This window comes from Procambarus clarkii, chromosome 83, assembly GCF_040958095.1.
Source record: "Procambarus clarkii isolate CNS0578487 chromosome 83, FALCON_Pclarkii_2.0, whole genome shotgun sequence".
NCBI lineage: Eukaryota > Metazoa > Arthropoda > Malacostraca > Decapoda > Cambaridae > Procambarus > Procambarus clarkii.
The window spans coordinates 10,299,712-10,305,411 of record NC_091232.1 but is presented as its reverse complement, the minus strand read 5'-3'; positions in this window follow the sequence as shown (position 1 = coordinate 10,305,411).

Sequence of the window (5,700 nt, the reverse complement as noted above, 5' to 3'; positions counted from 1 at the left end):
CTCTGACTCTTTGGTCCCGCCTCTCAACCGTCAACCAACAGGTGTACAGATTCCTGAGCCTATTGGGCTCACACACACACACGTGTGTGTGTGTGTGTGTGTGTGTGTGGTGTGTGTGTGTGTGTGTGTGTGTGTGTGTGTGTGTGTGGTGTGTGTGTGTGTGTGTACTCACTTATTTGCCACCTACCTGTACCTGCAGGGTCAATCTCCAGCTCTTGGACCCCGCTTTTCTAGCCGTTGGTTGTCTAATGCAATGACTCCTGCCCTATTTCCCTATCATACCTGCTATTAAAGTTATGAATGGACTTAGCCACTACAACCTGCTCCTTTAGGTAATTCCATTTACTGACTACCCTAACACTAAAAGAAAACTTTCTAACATCTCTATGAATCATCTGAGTCTCAAGCTTCCATCCGTGATCCCTTGTTCTATTGTTATTCGTTGTAAACGTTTCTAGGTGAAGGTAAGTAATCTGGGTGAAGATCTGTGTGTGTGTGTGTATGTATTTTAAAAACCTGTATTAAGCAAACAATATCTGTTATGTAGATATTTGTACCTAGAAAACAAGTGCAGTGACATTAAAGAACGTACGTATTTCCTGAACATGAGCTAATTGATGTAAACAAATTGCATCAAGTTCCATATTTCTTAGAGGATAACTTCCCTATTACCATTAAAAGATATCTAGAAAAGATCCATCAAAAGACAATATATCTCTCTGTTGAATTGATCATTGCAGGGTTCAAATGCTCTAATTAGCCATAACGCCTGTTAATTATATTATTATTAAATAAATCAAAGTGTCTCCATTTTCGAAAACACAAAAGATTTCTGTGTACCTCTCACGAATATTAATTCTACCTTACTTACTCTATTGGTAAAGTAGAGATGAAAATAGATTAAGTGGAGATAGAAATAGAGACTGTAAGTTCGATCTCTGTCGATTTCTCTGTGTCAATCTCTATCTCATCAATAGAATGATATACATACAATCATCAAGAGATGTTCATTAAAGCACCGAGTGGTTTAGAAATGTATTTATTGATACAAACAGACATAAAATTAGATAAACACGAAAACAAATGTGTCGGAAGACAGGTTCGAGAGTGGAATAAACAGCAAATACACAGTAAGACTGACAGAGAGACAGACAAAAAAGCAGACAAAAAGACAGAGAAGCCGACGGACAGACTTACAAACACTCTCAAAGAGACAGACAAAAAAGCAGACATACAGACAGGCCGGTAGACAGACAGACCAGGTGTAACGATAGGGTTCACCTAATCTACTTTCATTTCAGGCATGCTAATAAGGGCCAGAGCAGAGGTGAGGAGCGGGGGCTCCAGCAGACAGGACGTGCCTGCTGGGAAAGCAGGCGGCAAGAGCCAGCAGAGGTTCTTGCAATGTCACCAGGAAGAGAGAGGCTCATTCAATTATGCCTTAAGCATAATCAAGAGGTAAAATGCTCAGTAAAAAAATATTGCTTCTTCCTGTACAAATGGGAAGCTGCTTTCTTAAGCCATAATGCTGTATCTGTGAGGTCAATTATTCCATTAAGTCACTGTGAGTAGGAGTTGAATTGTTTATTATTCTCATTTAATTACAAAATTTATGCTTCATTACTATAATGACATGCAATTTAGTTTGACTTAATTTTTTTAAATTAAGTTTTTCTGAGTATAATTTGGTTTCAAACATTAAGTAAGACGTGATCAGCCTACTAAATACCATTCCTTTACCATTAACTCAAACCAACACCACGAAACGGTATTGTAGTTCACGCTAAAGGCAATACAAAGAGTTTATGATCACGTTATTTATCACTTCCAATCAGAGAAAGACGTAAACAGGGACTAGGAAGGAGAATACTGAAATATGTATATATATATATATATATATATATATATATATATATATATATATATATATATATATATATATATATATATATATATATATATATATATATATATATAATTTACTCCAAGTTTACATATTCTTTAGAACGAAATGTCATAAACATTGCCAATTGCAAATCTCGAAACAGCAGGGCATAGTTGGTACTTGTGAGGGTCGTTGTGGTGATGGTTGTTGTGGTATGCGGGAAGGGTGGTAATGAGGACAGTGGGGAGGATGGTGGGTAGTGGGGTGGATAGAGGAATGCAGGCGAAAAGGCGACGGTGGTAGGAAAATTCATGGTGAGCGAGAGATCGTACTGGGCGAGAGGTCGTACTGGGCGAGAGGTCGTGCTGGGCGAGAGGTCGTACTGGGCGAGAGGTCGTGCTGGGCGAGAGGTCGTGCTGGGCGAGAGGTCGTGCTGGGCGAGAGGTCGTGCTGGGCGAGAGGTCGTACTGGGCGAGAGGTCGTAGCGAGCGACAGCTTGTGTAGCCGGTCATAAAACTGTGAAAATAGTCACTCAACAAGGGAGAGAGAAGCTGATGATGACAGGGTGAAGGGGACAGGATAAGTCGGGAAGTGAGGTTGGTGTGTGAGTGATGGAGGGTGAGACTGGTGGATCTAGGGATGGGACCGGGAAGTGATGGATCTAGGGATGGAGGGGAGTGATGGGAGGCGAGGTAACAGTGATGGGAGACGAGGCTGGGTGAGGCAGGTCCGGGGTCGGGCTTGGGCCGGGGCCAGAGAAAGTTGGCGAGCCCGAGTGTGTGCTCAGGTGTCTATATAACGGTGGCTTGGGAGGGAATACTCAACTTCACTCCAATATTGATTTAGATCTCTGCATTATTACTCAGCGAGAGAGGGAGAGAGAGAGAGAGAGAGAGAGAGAGAGAGAGAGAGAGAGAGAGAGAGAGAGAGAGAGAGAGAGAGAGAGAGAGAGAGAGAGAGAGAGAGAGCGAGAGAGAGAGAGAGAATATATTGCTAATAAAACTATATAGAAAGCCTGACAAAACTAAAAGAAAAATAGAGAGAGCAAGAGAGAGATTAGTAGGCGACATAATCAAGAATGAAAAACCCGGACAAATCAGCACCTTTGTTAGAGATTCAGCCAGTGTCGAAGACTGCTTCCGAAGAACAAATTTACATAAACCAGAACAAGTTCTACTTTATCAACAAAAAATGCCAGACACTAACAAAAATTCAGACAGCTTAAAAAAAAACAAAATGAACTCTCCATAACTCGGAGAAACTTTACCTGCCACAGATTACGAAAATTAAACTTTCATGGAGTTCCTCCTCCATACGGATGTTTCTTAAATTAACTTTTTTCCCATTTATATATATTCTGGAGACGTTGCCTCCAACTCCTAATACATCTTCTCCTGCTTTTCCTCCTCCTCCTCCTCCTCCTTCTCCTCTTCATTTTCCTCCCCGCTCTCTCTTCTTGATTCCTTTCTCTTCCTGTTCCCTGAGACGGCGTTAGAGGCCAGCAATATCGTTCGTTATTTGATTCGTAATACCGAACTGGCGGCAGTTGGATCACTACCTAAGGGACAGTGAAATTACCAAATACATCCCCTCGCCTCTTCCTCCCTCTTTTTACCTATGTATATTGCTGTATGCTTGTGCGTTTTCACCTGAGTAACGATGATACTACTGCTTTACTCACCGAAACTTTAGTAAGGAAGGAACATGAAGGGAGAAAATTTTAGAAAATAAATTTTAGAAACGTTAAAGAGAAAGTTTACCATTACAACTGGACGCTCTATTTTAACTACTAATTATCCGTCTACTTACTCCATCTGCATCCACCACAAATACTACCACAACTGCTCCTGCTGCTGCTGCTTGTATTAAGACAAGCCATAAATATACTTAATTTAATTTTATATAAATATGTTAACTAGTATACCTGTGTTGGATGCAAGGTATTTTGAGACTCCTTAGTTACTGCACGCTTTGATAACGACAGTCATCTTATGCTTGGCAGCTTGGTGTAAGCAGTGAACTTCATTAAGACAAGGCACTTACGTTATGCACTGTTTAAGAAATCAAACAGATAGAACTCTTTAAACCAAGGTAAACATTTTTTCCTTAAAAACAGATAAATTTGTTTGAAACTAAAGATGGTTATCTTGAGGTTATCTTGAGATGATTTCGGGGCTTTAGTGTCCCCGCGGCCCGGTCCTCGACCAGGCCTCCACCCCCAGGAAGCAGCCCGTGACAGCTGACTAACACCCAGGTACCTATTTACTGCTAGGTAACAGGGGCATAGGGTGAAAGTAACTCTGCCCATTGTTTCTCGCCGGCGCCCGGGATCGAACCCGGGACCACAGGATCACAGTCCAGCGTGCTGTCCGCTCGGCCGACCTGCTCCCCGGTGATTGAAAATTTGGTGCAATTAACTATCATTACATTTCCATTTCTATATCAACATTTTATAAACAAATTCTAATAACTAATTTTTAATACACTACGGTTATCATGATTGGGATTTATGACTAAAATATTGTTGATCGTTATTGAAAGCAATTATAGAATATCTGTAAGCAGCACTGAGCAAGGCCATGGTGAAAATTACAGGTGTTTTTCTTAGTACAATCAGCCATGTTGATGCTGGATAATGCACTCAGTTTCTCTTCAAGAATGTAATGTAATCAATTTCTCATGTTGGCTACAGAATTTACAGTAATCAGTTCTCATGTAATCATTTTCTATGCAGCCAAACATCAGCCCACATTGCTGATATGATGATAATAATAGTAAACAAACTAAGACGCGTCTGGGATCATCCCAGACGTAGGTTCGAGCCCTCATCACGGCCCTTTGTGGATTTGTTCACTTTTTTCATTTGTTCATTTGTTTTCAATCATTTGTTCATTCGCTATATTGTTTTTCTGTGAAAGGAAGGGAAATATCAGGGAAAGCGCCATGCCAATAATGAATGATAATTAGTGGGTTGTGGATGATTGTTTGTGGGTTGTGTATCATTGTTCGTGGGTTGTAGATGATTGTTTGGTAGTTGTGGATTGTAGTTTGGTACTTTGGTACTTTACGGGTAGTAGATGATTATCTACTGTTGTGTTGATAATTGCTTGCACGAGCTGTAGATGATTCTTTGCGGGATGTGGATCATTGTTGATGATTAGTTAACGAATGTATGAACTTTGTGAATGAATATTGGTGAATTGTAGATGAATAATGGAAACAGACAAAACAAAAGCAAAAAAATTCGTGAAATATATATTTGCAACAAAAAAAACACAGAATTCCGCGTATATAAGTGACAAGACATATGTTTATGTCAGAGATATATCTCATATCCTACATCAAGTCTTCCCAGGTTACTGGGCAGAGTGGGCCCCTCTGTACTATCTGATTAGAGATGGACCAAATACTCAAGTGGTTTACGTAAACATAAAAACTGCTATACTTGTTGGCGAGAACTGACTGGCAGGCTATTGGCTGTTGGTTTACAATTACCGGTTTGAGGAAGCCAGCTGACTGGCTGCCCGTTGACCCAGATGGCACAGAGGGTTAGTATTTCTCTATCAGGAAACACCAAACTAAGAGGTTTAATTTTAATGCTGCTTTATCGTTCATTGTGCTTGTGCTTACCTTTAACTATAATACTATATCTTTATATGTCGACCAATTATGCAATATGAAAGCTGGGGAAAAAAAGAGGCAACGGTCCAAACTGAAACGCGACGAAAGCGTGTGAGACGCCGACGGAGGTCTGGCAACATGGGTCACGCAGCTTATAAAAGCGAAGATCATATTCTCCAGCAGATCAGTTAGAC